The sequence below is a fragment of the Ambystoma mexicanum genome, chromosome 1q (assembly GCF_040938575.1).
Source record: "Ambystoma mexicanum isolate Mex_15411 chromosome 1q, UKY_AmexF1_1, whole genome shotgun sequence".
In the NCBI taxonomy this organism is placed as follows: Eukaryota; Metazoa; Chordata; class Amphibia; order Caudata; family Ambystomatidae; genus Ambystoma; species Ambystoma mexicanum.
Window position 1 is genome coordinate 1,151,252,949 of NC_090922.1, and position 19,541 is coordinate 1,151,272,489.

Here is a 19,541-nt window from a genome sequence, read left to right on the forward strand (position 1 = left end):
ACAGAGAACCTCTTCCATTTGTGTCCATAGCACTTGAGGATGCCCTGGCCTTTGCAAGCACCTCCTTACAGTCAAACGGGATATCGTACCCTCCAAACTCTAGTGCTGCAGGAGCCAGGCCTGCAAGTTCAGCGACCTTGGGTCGTGGTGGAGGATGGCGCCCCCTTCTTTGGCGAGGAGGTCCGCGTCCGTCGGCAGTTTGACTGGGGGGGACGCCGACATGTCCAGAAGGTCCGGGAACCAGATCTACGCCGGTGCGACGAGGATCATCCTGCACCGGGACCGTCTGAGTTGGTTGATGAGTCGCAGCAGCAACGGCAACAGTGGGAACGCATACAGGGACAGGCCGTCCCAGGGGAATGAGAAGGCATCTCCCATGCTCCCCGGCTGGGGAAACCTGCTGGCGAACCTCCGGCACTTGGTGTTCTCCGCCGTCACGAATAGGTTGATCAGGGGATTGCCCCATCGTTGGAAAAGTAGATCCACTTAATCCTGACGCAGTTCCCACTCGTGGTACGAGCGCAGCTCCCTGCTGAGTGAGTCAGCGATGGTGTTCTTTATTCCATCCAGATGGAAGGGTACCAGAAACATCCCTTGGGCGATGGCCCAGTGCCACAGACACTGGGCTTCCTTGGATAGGGCTGGGGGTCTGGTGCCTCCCTGCTTCCGGATGTAGAACATCGTGGTGGTGTTGTCGGTGAAGATCCTTACCACCCTGCCCTTGAGGGACAGGAGGAACGACCTGAGGGCCCAGAACATGGCTCAGAGCTCCAGGACATTTATGTGTAGTGACCTCTCCTCCGGGAACCAAAGGCCTCTTGCGTGGAGATCTCCTGTGTGCGCCCCTCATCCCTCCAGGGACGCGTCCGTCGTCACCGTCTCCTGATGCGCCGGGGTCTGGGAGTCCATACCCGCCGCCAGATACGGGCGGGTACCCCACCACCGGATCGCTTGGCGGAGCTCATTGAGCTAGATCCTGTCTTCGAAGCTGCCCTTTGCCAGCATCCAACGGGCGTCGAGGAACTCTTGTAGTAGACAGATCCGCAACCTGCACAGGTGCACGAGGTAGATGCACAAGGACATCATGCCGAGCAGGGACTTGATGGACCTCACCCTGGCCACGTCCATGGTCGACAGCCGTTGCACCTTGCCCAGGATGGCGTTCGTACTTTCCTCCGACGGAGAGGCCAATTGCGCCACTGTGTCCAGCCTGACTCCCAGGAACAGGACGACGTGTGACGGCACTAAGTGGGATTTCACAAAGTTGATCGAGAATCCCAGGTCCGTGAGCAGTTGGACGGTCTTCACAGTGTGCCCGACGGCGAGTTCTCTTGTCTTTGCTCGGATGAGCCATTCGTTCAGGTAGGGGTAGATGTGGATCCCCTGTAGGCGCAGCCGCGCCTCCACTGGTGCTAGGCACTTGGTGAATACCCTGAGCGCCGACTTCAATCCGAAGGGAAGGGCCTTGAACTGATAATGTCGCCCTTGGACTACGAATCTCAGGAACTTTCAATGTCCTTTTAGAATGGGGATGTGAAAATAGGCATTCTACAAGTCCAGCGACGATAGGAAGTCGCCTTCCTCCAGCTGTCCCAGCACGTGCTGGAGGGTGACCATCCGGAACCTCTGGGACTTGATGTACTTGTTTAGACGATGAAGGTCCAGGATGGGTCGCCAGCCGGTCTTTGTTCTTACGAGGAAGTATTGTGAGTACACTCCGGAGCCCCTGAGCCTCTTTGGGACGAGCTTGATGGCTCCTTTCTTCAGCATCGCCCTTACTTCCAGCAGCAGTTGAGGGACTTGGTTTTCCTTCCTGGCCACGGGTGGAACGCGGGGGCACTTCTTTAGAAACTCGAGAGTGTGTCTGCGGGCCAGGGCATCCAGCACCCATCGGTCGGTGGAGATGGACTCCCACACGCTGATGAACTTTGCCAGCTGGCCTCCCACCGGGGTGCTCAGGTGGGGGCCCGACGCTATGGCCGATTCAGACCTGCTTGGAAGCGGCCTTGCCACCTTGGCCTCCTTGGCGACGACGACGAGATCCTCCTGACTTGCAGCGTCCTCTGTAGGCCTCCTACGACGAGGAGCGGGCCGTCTGGCAGTACGTCGAGGAGCCGCCGCCGAATCCTTTGGAAGCACATTGCTTGCCTCCGGAGTTCCGAAAGGGTGGCTGTCTTTGTTGCAGAACCCCCAAGGCCCGAGCCGTCTCCGTGTCGGCCTTGATGGCCTGCAGTGACTCGTCCACAGTCTTGTCAAACAGATTGTTCCCGTCGAAGGGCATGTCCAGATTACTGGTCTGCACATCTTGGTGGAAATCGGTTGCCTTGAGCCAACTACGCCGGCGAAGGCAAACGCTGTTGCCCATCTGGTGAAAACCGGTGTCAGCAATGTCCGTGGCCACCGTTATAGCGTGGTCCGATGCCACCTTGCCTTCCTGTAGGATCTCCAGGGCCTCAGCCTCTTATCGTCTGGGAGGAAGTCCAGCAGGGGAGCGATCTTAAACCGCAGCTCCCTGTCGTAGCGAGCCACAATTGCGAGGGAGTCGGCCGCTTTAATCGTCGTCGCCGCCGACGAGATGACCCATCGTCCCATGGGATCCAGTTTCTTCCCCTCGCCATCTGGCGGGGAGGTCGTAGTTGAAGCCGTCGCCCCCGCCGCTTTCTTCTTGGCCACCGTGGAGATGACCAAATCCGGGGTCGGCTGCGCCCTAAGGCACATGGGGGCGGAATCCGGGACCCGGTACTTCTTCTCGTACCGGTCTCTCCTGGCGGGGGTCGTGGACGGGTTCTTAAGGAGCGACAGCCCCTCGTCCCAGATGTGGCCGAGTAAGGGAATCGAGAGGACCGTCTTCCTCTTGGCCTCACGCCACTGATAGAGGAAACCTTCCTTCTTCTGTTCCTTGGGGCAGAGCTGGAAGAGCTTGGATGCCCTGGCGATCATGGCGTGGAGGCCCGAGGAGGTGGAGATGGAAGGTCTATCCCGTCGTCACCACCGTCGTCATCCATCCCCATCGTGGCTGTCTCCGTTCCCGTGTCATCCCTCGGATGGGGAGAGGACGATGAAGGTTGAGAAGGCCGTGAAGGCTGGCTGGGCAGAGGGGGGTGGACTCTACTCCACTTGCTTGGATGGCTTCCAGATGGTCCAGGCTCCGCTGGATCGTCCGTTGGTGGTAAGGGCAACCTTGTCCTTATCTCCGTACACAAGGCCTGGATCGCCATCAAGATCGCTCCTGAGTTGTCTTGTGGCCCAGGTACCGGTTCCGACGGGAGCGACGGCCGGGGAGTGGAATCCTCCACCTCCACGGGTTCCTCGTCGGCTTCACCGTTGCTTTCCTCGTCTGCCTCGTCGGGATCCCTCGCGTGGGACCGGACTTTCTCGAACTTCTTGTTCAGGATCTTCGTGACTCCAGCCAGCTCCTCCTCAGAGGCTGTATCTGTATCCGTGATGGCTACCGCCCCCCCCCCCCTCTTTTTCCACCCAGGGTTTCACGGGGGTCTCATTGATGGGCTGAAAAGACAATTCCCTCTGTGGTGGCAGGGAAACTATAGGCCCTGAGGTCGCCTCTACTGGGATAGCCTCCACAGGCTTTGCTAGGGCCGCTGCAACTCCTTCGATCGAGGCCTTAGCCAGGTGAATCAAGGCTTTGACGACCTTGGGCATGCCTGCGGCCTTCACCTTGGGGGGAGGGTCACTGCTTCGCTCCCCCTCAGCTGTCTCTGTCAGGATCAACCCGGGCTTCTCCTGAAGCTTACCCGGGTTCTCCAATTTTCTCTTCCCCGAGCCAGAGCGTTGGCTCATGGTTGATGGCGTTGGTGAAAGTGCGCCCTGCCTGGCAGCCGAGGAGCCCGCCCGATCGGTGCTCCTGGTGGCCGCGGACTCGCAGTGCTTTGCCTTATGTTGGGCCCCCATCGCCGGAGCGCCCTCAAAGGTCTTAGAAGACTGCACATACTTCTTCTTCTCACCCACAGCTGGGGTCTTCCCTTCCAGCCAGTTGGTGAGCCGGACACGCCGATCCTTCATGGTCCGTTCCGACATGTTCTTGCAAAACGCACAGTCCTTCTCCACGTGCGTTTTGTCTTCGTGAAGGCAGTAGAGACATCTGTAATGCTCATCCTCCTTGAAGACATTCTGCAATCCACATCCAGGGCAGCTCCTGAACAGCTTGGATCCGGCGTCGTGTTTCCTTTGTCCTGGGCCATATCCACGCGGCGTAGGCCTCAAAGATCTTCTGGAATCCTCCAAGAAGCGAAACTCGACGAAAAATTCCAAAACGGTTCCCCATTGATCGGAAGTAGAAACGGTGGAGCTTGAGGCTCGATTGACCAAAAAAATTAGATTAAACTCTTTGAAAAATCGCAAAACGCAGTAAAAGCTCAAGAGATATTGTACGAGGACTCCCAACACTTGAACGTGCGGTATAAATCTGAAGATGGCTGCCAGAGGAGGGGCTTAGGTAGAGGGCAGTCATTGGTTGGGGGCAGTATGACCCAGAGACCAGTGATTGATTATTAGGAGAAAGACAGTTCAGAAACGAAACTGAAACTGATTTTCTCTTTACCGAGGATTCCTAGCCTGACGACGGGGAATATTCATGAGCATGTGAATCCATGCCAGACCCCATGCTGGAGAAATACCGTTATATTTTTTTCACAAGATATTGTTCATCAAATGAGGGAAACAGTAACTAAAAGGGAAATTCATACAGTACAGGTGAAAGTTGCATTTGAAATGGGCAATGCAATGCCACTATATGTGAATTTGGAAAGAATGGAAGTTGGATTTTTGCTGTGCATCCCATATATAGCTCCTGAACTTATTTATCAAACTAAGTGGGTACATCATGTAGGATTTTGGCAAGAAGGGAAATATATAAGAATTAAAACTCCAGAGGGGGTGGCATTTCAGTCATGGGAGCCTGAGGATTACTTGATTCCGAACCTGGAAACATGTATAAAGTTCAAAGAACAAAATTACATGTGTCCAGGTAATCCATTTGTTACTGATGCTACAGATGCTACTTGTGGTTTAAAAGCTGATCCAGGTGTATCAGGAGGATGTGAAGTGGTCATTAGCAATTTGGGTGGTGAGGAGTTAGCAAAAGCCAAAATGGTTAAAAATAGATGGTTGGTCAGCACCTTCATGAAATATATGACAGTTACGCATCTAAATCATGCAACGTTTGTTGTCAAGCAATTGAAATATAATAGGTCTCATTATGACTTTGGAGGTAGCCATGGCGCTATTGGCGCCATGGCTGCCTCCAAAATCGGGTCTGGGTTCCCTGAATTGGGAATTACCAGGCCATTCTGAGTTCGGAGGGCCCGGTAATTCCTCTTCAGGGAAGCCGGGCCCGGACCTTCCCCATTCCCATTTGAGCCCCCATAGGGCTCAATGGGAATGGCTGCGGGAGCTAACAAAGGGCCGATTACGACCGGCCCGTTGTTAGCTCTCTGGTCCCCTCGCAGGACCCGCTGTGGACGTCTGGTAAAACCAGACGTCCACAGCGGGTCCCGCGAGGGAACCTCGTAATATTGCGGAGTGGGTTTAACGGCGCCGGCACCATTACCGGCACCGTTAAACCCATTCCGCAATAGTTGGAATGAGGCCCAATGTATTTTACTTGCAGGTTCCAAAGGATATAGTTGTTTTGATTGGGGGTTTAACATTATTCCATATTGCAAATGACATTTGGGAAAGCCAAGTGGAAAATATTGCATTTTTTCAAAGGGATACATTTCCAATAGACCCGGATGTAGAATTTTTGTTGAGTCATAAGGAAAAGTATACTATTAAGATGAATCTGAGAAAGAACAACATTACAGTTAGTAGCCTGGGTGTAATGGAGGTGGATGTGTTTAATTGGGGAACCTGGGTGGAACGCTCTATGGTGGGTTTAGCAGTAGTAGTGTTGGTGATGGGAGGATGGTTGATCATTTTGTCCATAAAGATGAAGATGTTATTTATGATATTGGCAACAATGGGAAAGGAAAGATATTCCAATGCACATACATTCTAAAGTAAAAAAAAGGAGAAGCACAATTTGGGTTTCCTCCAATTGTGGAATTGGGTACGCAGAATTGTCGGAAAAGGAGGGAATATGTAAGAATATATATATAGCGCTGTATGTTAAATGTTAAATGTTAAAGGTATTTGTACCGCGCACCGTCACCAACGGAATTAGTCCCCAGGCGTTCTGGCGGATCTGTAAATGATAAGGTGGGGTGGGTTAGTAAGGTGAAGAGGGAGTAGGATAGTGAGAGGAGTGGTGTTCGGTTGGCAGCTTCAACTCGGTATACACCAGATGCTGAGCTTTGGTGCAGGTATTGGATCGGTGTCAGGCCGCGTGTGCTGTTGGTCTGGCTTATGTGTTGTTGCAGTGTTGTGAAGTGCGTGCGGGTTGTTGTGGGAGAGATGGTTGTGTGAGTTTTTTGAGTGAGATAAGTATGCAGAGTGATATATTGGTTAGTGGGTTACCTGACCTTTGGCATGCTAGCATTTGCAGTTCTGTCCCAGAATATATAGCGCTTTAGTAAATGTGATGGCATATTTTTTATTGCAAAGTGCAGTGGCATTTTGTTGCCAGCAGTAATATGGCACATACATATATTTTTGTGTTGCCAGTATAACATGTGACTATGTTGTTGGTGGCATGCAAGGTACAGAATTCATAACTCAGCAAAGCCCAATGTGAAACTGCAGAGAATGAAGTGCACCAATTTTTTTTCTCTGTGATGCCTTATATATGAGTCTACATTAATCATATAACTGACTAACTTAATTAATATTACTAAACACTAATTCTAACTTCTTTAACATTATAATGTAGTCTCATGTGCAAAATGAGGTGAAAATACATATTTTGGTGACACTGTTGTAATGCAGTTTAAATGCACACTGGCCTTTTTTTTCTTTTTCTTCTCTTTCTTCTGTGTTAACTTGTGGGGAGCAGAGGGAAAGTATGCGCAGCAGGAAATAAATTGAAACAGTTGCTCAGAGAGCAAGGATTTCATTGTTCTAAAAATTAAGGGTGGCGCAGAAAACATTCTTTTGACCTGATTGGAAAAAAGTGTCTGCAGACATGCCACGTAAATAAAGTAGGAAGGCTCCGAGTTTTGCTAATGGCAAAACTTGCGGAGAGAGGTTAGTGCAGAGTGGACTGTGAAGACAGAAGTAGTTCCAAGGGGTTACAGAGCACTAGCTGAGAAAATTATCTCGCCGTTCGTGCTGATACTGGGCCTGTCTTTGCGAGTGGAGCAAGGTCGCGTGGGGGATTTCAAAGAAACACTTTTGGTGAGATATGTATAAGTGAGGACACTGTGAAAGACCGCATGAGTGACTGAGCATTAGTACAGTGCAGAAAGGCAGAGAAATCACTGCATGTTTACATTTAGCCATGTTCAGAATGTGGGAGCATTAACCCATGTTTCAAAAGATCTGTTTGTTCTATTTTGTTTTCTCTTTGTATTGAAGATGACGTTGCAATGTATTCATGGTAAGAATTAATGATTGTGAATAACATTTGTATATAATATAATGAGAGTATATAAAAACAAATGGGTTTGTATCATTCATACATATGTGAATCATTTTCAGCAGACAAGGTCTAAAGGGCAGGCTCATTTGCCAAATTACCAATGCAAGCCACATAACTGATAAAGCAGGTTTTTGTGTGTGTGTGTGTATGCTTTCCTTGCATGCTGACGGGAAAGGCATAGATTATTGGATGTAAATAAGCCAGCGATACTTTATGATATAATATATAGATTACTGGACGTCCATGAGTCAGTAACACCTAAGGGCACATAGATTGCTGGATGTAGATAAGCCAGTGATACCAACCACAAACTGTAGGTGGTGCTCTGAATAAAATTATTGGGTCCCAACATTGCATAGGTCTGAGGCTCTCTACAGACAACTAAGAGGTGTCATAATAGAAAGGAAGGTTGCTTTATGATGGGGTTATAATATAAGGACGAAAACTATGCTCAATACTAAATACCCAATCCAAATGCAAGACTAATTTACCACCAAATCACCACCAAAATTTTTACGGTAAGAAAATACTGCCAAACCCCAAATTTACCCCAATAAGACCAAATATTTTACAGATATTTTCATACACACTTGTCTAAGAGTAATTTGTGGTTCGTGCTGTGTGTGCTCATTGTGGGCTTCCGATCACTCTCACCCCTCCTGAGACTTAGGGCCTCATCACGAGTTTGGCGGTAACCCTTAAATCCGGTGGTGGCACTGTTACCGCTGGGTTTAAGGGTCTGCCAAATCAGGGCTTCGGCTGATTTCCCCCCAGCTCTTAGTTGGGGAGAAATCTGCTGAAATTTCGCGTTCATACCGCCAGCGAGAAATCCGCCGGCGGTAAGAGCGCGAAATTTCCCCATTGAGCCCAATGGGGAATAGGGCATTCTAGAATGGGCTCAATGGGGATTTCCTATTCCGCCACTAACAGCGCCGGTGGGTTTGGCGGTGGGGCAGATAACGCCAGCGCTATTAGCGCCGGCGTTACCACCCAACTCGTGATGAGGCCCTTAGTCTTAACCGCCTGCCAAGCTACCTAGATTGGTCTGGCTTGTCCAGAAGGTTCCCCTGTTTCACTAAACCAAGGGTGGTCTCCTAAACATCTGCCCACTAGGTCAGAGTTTAGAAATCCATCTTAAACAACAGACGGTCCACTTCGTCCCCATATGGGATGCAAAGCATTTGGGGGATGGTGTGGTCAGTTTGTATTTAGCTATCTTTTGTATTGCGAGGTACTTTGGATCAATTGGATACAATTGAAACCATCTTGCGCTACTAGGCACTGCTTTGGCACAACACTGAGGCCCATTTGACAGGTATAGAAGATGACAAAGATGACGGGGCCCAATCAAATGTGACATTGAACCAGTCGTTTCCTTGTATTCCACCTTCTTTCTTCATACGTACTCCCAGGCCATGTACGGCTCCAATTATGTGGGACAATGACCCCTTGTCTGCCTTATGGCATGAAGCTCGACCTTTATGACATGGAACCCATGCTCGGTGTCATTTGCCAACTGGACCAGCTCTCAGCGTACTATTTGCAGCCTTGCCCACTGCTTATTTATTTACGTGCAGCAGCACAAAGGCATTGAGGCGCTGTTACAACCAGTTACTCAAGAATCCATAACAACATCAATGATAGGATGGTGCAGTGGTTACAGTATTGTCAGAAGAAATTATTCAAACAGCAACGTTTTCAAGGCTTTGTGGAACAGCCAATAGGACAGTTTGGCTCTTAAGGCAGGAGGCAGTCCGTTCCAGTGTTTAGTTGCCATGTAAGTGAAACTGATACCATCTGGTGTTGTGAGTCTGAATTTAGGTTGGACGATGCAGTGTGCATAGGGAGTTCTCGTCGGTCTGGCAGAATGGGCTCTGGAAATGTTCTGGGAAAGGTCGGGGGTTTGGAGATGGAAAGGCATTTGTGTATGATGGACATGGCTTTAAAGATGATTAGTTTCTTGATCGGTAGCCAGTGTACCACTTTCTTGCAGCAGAGATATGGTCTCTCTTAAAGATGCTGAGTGCTGCTCGCAGCAAGTTATTTTGGATCACTTGGAGCTTTGTGATGTTTTTTGCAGAGTTGCCTACAAAAAGGGCATTGCAATAGTCCAACTTTGAACCAATGACTGCCCGGGCGATGGTGAGACAATTGTCTGTGGTGAGGAAAGGTTTGGCAGCGTTGAGTAATTTTGTTGTGTAAGCCGCTGAGGATGCTATGGCGTTAACTTGAAGTGACATTGAGAACGTGGAGTCTAGATAGATTCTGAGTGTCCTGACCAATGTCTAGAATGGGAATTCGATGTCGTCAATGACAAAGGCAGAGTATTGGTTGCTGAGTTTTTCGAGCACCACTGGGTCTCCTACCAGAAGGATTTCAGTCTTATTCCCATTTAGGCGGAGATAGTTAATCACCATCCAGGCCTGGATGGCTGTGTATGTGCTGGAATCGTCTAAGTAATTGCCTGTGAGTGGGAGTAGGATCTGCGTGTCATCGGCATAGTTGGTGTAGGCTATGGCGTTGGCATCAAGGATTTCAAACTACGAAGGTCTAGTGAATATGTTTTATAAAGTGGGTTTGTGCAGGAACCTTGAGGGACTCTGCAGCTGATAGGGGTGGGAGCACCATTAGCAGACTCCACAAATACTTTCAGCACTCTACCCTGTAAGAAGAAGGCAATCCAAGTTATGGCTTTAGGGAGAAGTTGGCTGCGGTCCTTAGATGGTGGCACAGGATTTTGTGGTCTACCATGTCGAAGGGCACTGACAAGTCTACTAGGAGGAGGAGGGTGGGCTTGCCGGTGTCCCTGATCTCAACCAGGTGGTTTTTTAGATCCAATAGTACAGGTTCAGTACTGTGGCTGGGACGGAAGCCCGATTGCCTCATTCCCAGTAAATGGTTGGTTTGCAGGTATGCTGCTCTGTCAAATATTTTCCAAAGGAAAGGCACAGTGGTGATGGGACTGTACATTTTGAGGTTGGTGGGGTCCAGGGTCGGTTTATTTATTAGTGGCAGCACCCATGCTTCCTTGAGGCTAGCAGGTACTAGGCTTGATGAGAAGGAGGCATTTATGAATGCGCAGATGATAGGGGAGAGAGCTTCCGCACATTCTTTGATGATGGTGGGTGGGCAGATATCCCCTTTGCACCTTGATGGTTTTAGACTGTTGAAGATAGCTTGGACTTCTGTTGCCATAGTCATTTTGAAGTGAAACTGTGGGAACACTTTCAACTGGGGGCCCTGCCTGGTGTCTGGTTTATGGTCAGCAGGTTGCCTGTGGGGGCAACCTCTGTGGGTTTGCGTTCTATTGTTTAGCAGAATAATTTTGTTCAGCATAACTGCCTGAATGTTAGTGCACCAGGCTTTATTGTTGGTAACTAGAAGTGGAAGGGAAGAGGGACTTTCCAGTTTCGTAAAGATATTAAACAGTTCTTTGTTGCTGTATTAGGCCTTCGTGATTCTAGAGTTATAGGACAATGATTTTGCTGCATTATGGCTAGTTTATAATATTTGGAAGTTTTATGGCACTCCGCTCTAATGTCGTTAGAGGGGTTTTTCCACCATGTTACTTCAGCACAGCGTTTACTGTTCCTAAGTTGTAGCAAGTCTGGGGTAAACCACGCGTTAGAATGTCTAACAGGTTTAGATCTACAGGCTGTAAGCATGGCAATCGTATGAGAAAGGCAGTTTGAGGTACAGCGTGTCCAGCAGTGGTAGGACATTCACCTTATTGAGCTTTTTTAGGCTACGGGTACATGCTGGTGGCAGGGGCAGAGACAGGATCTTTTTTTTTGTGTGATGTGCGATGGAGAAAAGTATGATATGGTGATCCGACCAGGGGCAAGGTCAGTTGGTGATCCTGCAATTAAGGTCAGCAATCCAATCCAGGATGCAACCTTTTGTGTGGGTAGTGTTGCTTTTGCTCTGATTGAAGCCTATGGTTTCAAGGGCTTTAGCTAGGGACATGGCATCTAGGTCCCCTGGATCATTGAGGCCTAGATTTGTGTCCCCTAGCAGGATTATTTTTGAGGAGGTTTTAATGTTGCCTTCCAAGATATGAAGGTGTTCTGCACTGAAGTTATGGTTCGGGCCTGGGGGGGCAGTAGGTGATTTTTTGTATTTTGTATTTGTCTATTATTTATATCGTGCACCAAACCCTGAGGTAACTGGGCGCTTGAGAATCTTAGGGCTTACATACAGTGCAGGTAGAAAACTGAAGGGTAACATACAGTGCAGGTAGATTATAGTCCAATGTGGAAACAGCAAAAAGGACCCTGGTTACAGGTGGGTCGGATTAAAGAATGTACATAGTAAAATTAGGCAATGTGATGAGCAGTGACATGAATATACAGTGGTCAGATAACATAATGGAGGCATATTAGAGGGGAGGCTTGGTACTCAGTCAATTTTTTATATTGGATTTAAAGATGAGGAAGGATGGTTCCTGTCTGAACGGGATGGGAATAGAGTTCCATCGATATGAAATGTGAGGGCGCAGGTGGCAGAGGGGGACAGCTTCAGGGATAAGATGTCTGGATTACCTGGTAGTGAGGTAGTCACTTGTCTAAATGAGATTGGCTATCAATGCCATACCTCTACCTCTGGTGTTCGCCTATATTTCCGATATATTGTTTAGCCTGGGGAGAGGGCCAGCGTAAGGGCAGGGCCAGAGCCTTCTTGAAGCCAAGTTTCAGATATAGCTAAGGCGTCAAGGTTATGAGAAGTGTGGAGGTCGGATATGTCCAATGCGTGAGCAGGTAGAGAGCGGGCATTCATGAGGGCACAGTTTAGATAAGGCTCTGATACTGAGCAGGCAGGTTGCGAGACATTACCATCATTGTCAGTCGCAGGTGAAGGGGGAACATTAGAGCAGATAGGCAATTAGGTATGGCACTGGTAGGTACATTGTAGTGGGTACAGTGCACACATTGTTGTTCACAGGTGTAGATAGGGGAACATTAGGGCAGCTAAGTTTAGCAGCAGTAGGTACTTGGCACACATTGTTGTTCACAGGTGTAGATAGGGGAGCATTACGGCAGCTAGGTTTGGCAGCAGTGGGTACATTGCATACATTGACAATTATGGGTGCAATTACAGGACTGAACAAGGTAGACACAGTAGTTTTAGCTTAATAAACTGGCAAAAGTACATTAGGGCAGTCAGATTTTGCAGGGTTGGGATTGTAAGCCGCGTAGGCCTCCGTGGTGTGTTAAGGGGGCGTGGATGAGACAGTTTGGGTCAGGCCAGTAAGAAGGTGCACGCTAAAAGGCGGTAGTTCCTAACTAGCATTAGGATAGGGAAGCCCGCTAGCAATGGTGGGCTGGTCCGAGATCTCAGCTTTAAGTGGCGGGTTTGCATTGTGGTTGGATCGGCTGGGCCCATAGCCGTGCACTGTTCTGTGAGTTGTTTAGGGATTCTGAGAATGCGAGGGGTGAGCAGGTCAGTTGCTTTAGGAGGCTGCCATGATAGTCTCAGCTGGTGTGTGTTTGTACGGGTTTTGTGTAGAGAAGAGATTTGATGATGTTGTGATGGTTTGTGGACAGTGTGTTTCTGGGTCTGGGGCCAAGGTGAGGGACCTTGCATTGCTCGAGTCCTCCGTTTCTCCCAGGGACAGATTCCTTGACAGAGGTGGTCGCAGGTCGATGTACTCGAGTGACCACGTTTTGGAAAGGGTGCAAGGGCCATAGCGCCGGTGTGAGGAACTTGGATGGTGGCGGTAGGGGGATGACAAGGGTGCAAGCAAGATTAATTACTCCAGTTTAGAGGGGATCCCTTTAGTGATGGCGTCAAGGGCAGGGAGTTTACTCACAGTTTGACGGACTGGTGCAGACTTTGTGCTAGGCTCGCTGGAGGCATCAACGGGAAGTGGAATGCCGGGTAACAGTAGGGAGGCGAGGATGGTCTATGACAAGTTGAACAGTCTATATTCTTCAGGAATTTCAGCGAGCGATGCGGCCGAGTCTCTAGTTTGACCTCTTCTTCCTTCGCAGTTTCCCGTACTGCCCTTTTCCACGTAGGATGCAAAACTCTGGTGGCGGCAATGGGTTCTGTTCTTCAAATGCGGGAGAAACAGTTGGGGCTGTGTTGGGTATTGGTCCCCCTTGCAAGTGTTCTTCTGGGATCACTAGTAGCACTGAGTGCAGCGTGGCCAAGTCTGGAATCAGGAGGGTCCTGTTACATTTTTCATTAGAGCCGATAAAAATAGTTCCTTCACTGTGGAAGCAAAGTTCAGAAGTTTCTTCCCGGTGCACTTTCACTGGCTTTACCATTGCTGCAATCCATGTCAACTTTGTAATGTGATCTGTATAGATTTGTGCGCAAGTTGCATCCACCCGAACCAGGAGTTCCTCTTCATATCCTAGGAGGCTTTCTGACAGACAACTGAGTGTGGTCTCTTGCCATTTGCTGTTTATATATTTAAGTCCAGGGATCACCAAATATAGCTGCTGCAGGCATTTAATGTCTCTCTGATTATCGTTACATTGCAGGGGATCTAGATCGATGAGTTCTAGTCACACTATGTGTTCCTGGAAGATGCCTTTAACCATACATAGCTCAAGGGGGCGTGGCTAGGAAGCCATGTGAAAGGACGTGTCTGTACGGGGGCTCCCGAAGATCCGCACATTATCCGACTGAAAACAGTGCAAGGACCGATGCAATTTGGCTGAAACTGATATGACTGCGCGCATGAATCTCAGGTGAACGTGAGGTTATGTTTCGATACGGGCCTGCACCGTGAGAGCGCAACAAAAAGCTAAAAGAAGATCTGGTGGCGAGAGCGTGATGGACGAGAAAATGGCCGCCGCCACCGAACAAAGGAACAAAGGGGTGCTTGACCTGGGCGCCTGTCGGTCGCACTGGAGCATGGTGGTGGTGTAGGTGCATGACGCGGGTGCATCGAGGTCAATAAGGACACCCAGTCCTGCGAGGCCGACGGCGTGGACCTGAGAAGGGAGCAGGGCCTGATCGAGGATACTTTATGACCGGATCGTGCGGTGTGACCGGGAACTGTGCCCCGGGCCCTTTGTGGCCTAAAGTGGACTTCAGAGGGTGAGACGCGACCTGGCTTCGCTAGGTAATAGACAAGATGGCCGGGGGTGCCGGAGGACAGAGGAACGTTGTGTCTGAGAAGTGGTGATAATATGGGGCACCCGCAGAGCGCACTGTGAAACCCTGCCCCAGATCCGAGCGGGGATTGAGGGACGTGAGACATGTCTAACAAGCCCCTGAGAGCGAAGACCAAACAGCACACGCTCGACGAATACGCTAAAACGCCTCCCGGCCCAGAAGGAGCCAAAAGCAAGGACAAAACGCAAGCCAAGGAAATGGCCGCCGGGGGTGCGAACCACGAGGTCCTCGCTGCGATCGCAGACCTGAAAGCGACCTGGGAGACCAAGCTCCAGCTCGCTGTGGCTGAACTGAAGACCGCAATGGAACTCCAGGTTGGGGCAGTGCAGGAAGACGTGAACCTCCTAAGGCAGGACGTGCGTACCCTGGCAGAGCGCACAGAGACTTTGGAGAAAGAATTGGGCCCTACCGCGGCGGACTGCGCTGTGCATAAGCGTGAACTCCATGCCCTGGTGCAACGCGTGGGCAACTTGGAGAGCAGGGCGGAGGAGGCAGAAGGGCGCGCCCGGAGGAACAACATTCGTATCGTAGGCCTGCCGGAGGGAACTGAGGGCCATAATCCAACGGAATTTATTGAAAACATGCTACTGCAGGAGATCACGGGAGGCACCCTGTCGCAGGGTTTTGCGGTTGAGAGAGCGCACAGGGCCTTAACTAGGAAGCCACCACCGGGAAACCCGCCCAGGCCAGTGATAGCTAAGATCCTTAATTACCGGGACCGAGAAAGGATCCTTGAACACTTCCGCAAAGGAGGCACAATACAACGAGGAGCGGCGAATATAACGGCCTATCCCGACTACACCCTGCAGGTACAGCGCAGTCGTATGAACTTTGGAACGGTGAAGAGGAGATTGCGGGAAGCAGGGCTTAAATACATGTTGCTCTACCCGGCCAAACTGAAGGTTTTCTTTCAGAGCAAGCTATTGTTCTTTGTCACCCCGGAGGATGCTATGGAGTGGTTGGATGCACACAACTGCCCTCAGGAGTCAGATGTTCAGAAGGCCGGTGGAAAATAAAGGACGAGATAAGTAACGCTGTAGGCCCGGTCGGGTCATGAACATTGGGACTAGATTATAGTCACTGGACTCGCTTGAGAACATGCGCGCGTCAGGGGTTATGAAACGTGGTCCTTGCGCGGACATGGTTGCGAAGATGAGGAGCCGCCTGAAGCCACCCTTCACACCCCCTTTTTGTGTTTAGTTTAGTCACTGTTAGTGGGGTGACACCCTGTCGGGTTCTCTATTTGGGCTTCCAAGGAGGACCGAACACAGGGATGCCTGAGATCCAGGGATGGAGCTGGGCAGTGGTTGGGGGTAGGGGTTTGGGGGGGAGTTTTAGTTTTTGTATGAGCCTGGGGGTGAAACCGGGAGTGGGAGTTCGCAAAGTGGGGAGGGATTGCCTCGGACGGGGGGAGGAAACTACTGATAGGCCATGGGAGACCTCAGGATATTAACGTGGAACGTTAGGGGGCTTAACAGTTATCTTAAGCGAAATAAAGTCATGTTGTATCTTAAGAGGCAGAAGATAGACGTAGCCCTGCTACAGGAGACACATCTAAAGCGAGAGAAACTGGAGCTGGTAGGGAGGAAGTGGAAGGGAACTGTGGTAGGATCAACGTACTCCGCCTATGCCAGAGGAGTGCTGGTGTGGGTGGCGCCACACGTCCCATTCAAGCTAATTGAGGAGGTTGTGGAGGAGGATGGGAGGTTGGTTATGGTGAGGGGGATGGTAGAGAACAAAGTAGTGTGCATTGTAAACACATACGCGCCTAACCAGGAAACGGCGACATATTTTAGGACGCTGTGCACCAAGCTCAGTGTTGGGATGGGGGGCACGGTGATATGGGGTGGTGACTTTAATTGCGTGTTGAACCCCAGGGAGGATAGGTCGGATGATAAGATGGCTAGGCCCAGTCCGGCGGCTAGGGTATTGCAGACGCTGCAGGCGGATTTTGGCCTAGTTGATGTGTGGAGAGCGAAACACCCGAGCGCGAGACAATACTCGCACTATTCGGCTCCGCACCTACTGCACACGAGGCTTGATTACTTTTTCACTACGCCAGACATAGTCGCGGAGTGCGACCATATAGACTACAGGGCGAGGGTCCTCTCTGACCACTCGCCCCTGGTCATGCGATGGCAACTGTATTCCCCACGAGCGCGTATTCCAACATGGCGCCTAAGGGCGGAGGCGCTCAAAGACCCTGCCTTCAGAGAGGATATTAGGGAAGAGATAACTGCTTATTTTGAGGTGAATAAAGGGAGCGTTAAGTCGGCTGGCACCTTATGGGAGGCCTTTAAGGTCGTGATGCGAGGGATCGCCATTGCGAAGTCTAAGGGATTGATGGGGGGAGTCCTGGCGGATTTGCATAGAGCTGAGACTGCGTTGGAGGAGGAGTTGAAAGGGGGTGGGACAGACGCGGAGGCGGTCTCCAAATTGCAACAAGAGTGTGCGGAACATTGGGACAGGCTCTGTAATTTGAACTATAGAAAGTATATTGAGAGACTGCATGCGGGGGGAGATAAAACGGGCCGACTCTTAGCTTGGCTGTACAAGAGTGAGACCCCACGATCCCCGATTAGAATGGTAACCAATGAAAAGGGGGAGGAGGTAGACACCCAAGAAGGCGTGAACAGGGCATTCGTGGAATACTATAAGGTTTTATATGAAGATTGCGAGGGGGGCAGCCAAGAGGAGATAGACGAAGTGCTGGAAAATGTAGGCTTGCCCAAGGTCAGCGATGAGGAGCGAGAGGAGCTGGATGCTCCGATCACCCTGGAAGAGCTGAAGGAGATTGTGAGACAGTTGCCCACTAGTAAGGCCCCAGGGGCAGATGGGTTCCCCAGTGAATTTTATAAAGTTTATGCAGAGGAAGTGCTCCCGCCCATGTTGGAAATGCTCAACGAAGCGTACGAGATGGGACGGTTGCCGGAGTCACTTAGGGAGGCGATTATAATACCGCTCCCCAAGCCAAATAAACCGGGACATGATTGTGGCTCCTACAGGCCCCTGTCGATGCTGAACCAAGATAGTAAGATCCTGACAGCTGTCCTGGCTGCTAGAATGCGCAGAGTGATCGGCAAGTTGATCCACCCTGACCAGACGGGCTATGTCCCTAACAGGAACATCACTCACAACCACAGGCGCCTCCACAGGGTGGTCGAGTGGGGTGGTAGTGAGGACGGCGAAATGGCGATAGTAGCATTGGACGCGGTTAAGGCGTTCGACTCTGTTCGATGGCCTTGGCTGCTAGCGGCTCTGAAAGGGTACGGGATGGGACCAGGTTATGTTAGGTGGGCCGAGATGTTATACAGTGCACCGCTGGCCAGGGTCCGTACGGGCGCAGTGGTGTCAGAGAGATGGCAGTTGGGCAGAGGCACTAGGCAGGGGTGTCCTTGGTCCCCAATGTTGTACATCCTGGCCCTAGAACCCTTAGCGATTTACCTCCGGCAGCAATATGACCCGGTCGGCATTGATGTGAGTGGAGTGTGTCACCTCATATCCCTGTATGCAGATGATATGCTGTTATACCTAAGATACCCAGAAGAAAATTTGCAGTATGTCTTAGAGGTGATGGGGAGGTATGCCTGGTTGTCCGGTATAGCAGTAAACCCTCAGAAATCCACTCTATTTCCGCTGGGGAGCTATGTGGGGACTCCAGTGGAGAGGTTGCCAGTGTTGCAGATCCCGTGGGCGACGAGATCCTTTAGATACTTGGGGATTGATGTGTATCACACGACCGTGGAAGAGCACAAGCATAATACCGAACTTGCTGTGAGGAGGATCGAGAAATGTATGAGGTTCTGGGAAAGATTACCACTAGCGATGATGGGCCGAGGAGCCTTGCTTAAAATGGTAGTGCTGCCCAGGCTTCTGCATTATTTTAACAACATCCCCTACATGATTCCTAAGAAGTTTTTTGTGAGGCTACATAGTGTTTGCAGAGAATTCCTGTGGCACGGCATGCGCAACAGAGTCGCACTGTGGAAGCTGCAGAACTTCTATGAGAAGGGCGGAATCAAGCTGCCGAACTTCGAGGCATATTATGTGGCAGCGCAGCTACAATATGTGTCCAGGTGGCTCTCTGATGAAGAGACCCCTGAACACAGGCTGTTTGGGAAGGATTGCTCCCCTTTTTACTTGCGAGAGGTGATCTGGGTGGCCAATGCATGCATGAGGGAGCGGCCTAGTATGCTAGCTTTGGGACGGAACATGTGGAAACGGGCCTGCCGGATGATGGGCAACCCTTTGCCGTGTGTGTTGCAGTTCCCATTGGTCGCACTGACGAAGGGAGACGGGCAGCTTAGGGCAACCATTCGGATATACTGGGAGTCAGTGGGGTTGGTCACCATGGGAGATATTTGGCAGGATGGGACCATCTTGGAGTTCGAAGAATTAGAGGCAGGGTCGGGACTGCACAGAGGTCAATATATGACATATCATAGGATAGTGCAGGAGATCCGGAATAGGTGGCCCGAAACTACCCTGGCCGATGAACCGGATGCTCAGGTGGAAGTACTATATGACACATCGGAGGGCGGGCATGAGGTCTCTAGGTTGTACGAGATGTTGATGACGAAGGCTGGGAGCGATTTAGAGCACTTGAGACTGGAATGGGAAACTGAGATGGGGGCCCCGATGGCAGATGGGTTGTGGGAGCGAGCCCTCGGGTATCATAAAAAAGTATCGAGAAATGCCAGGTTTAAGCAAATACAGCTTTATATAACGCACAGAGCATACCTGACCCCTTTGAGAATATCCAAATTTCGGGGTGTTGGACGCCAGGCGTGCCCCAAGTGCGATGAGGAGAATGCAGACATGATACACATGTTTTGGGCTTGCCCAGTAATTGCTAGCTATTGGGGTGAAGTGGCGCAGA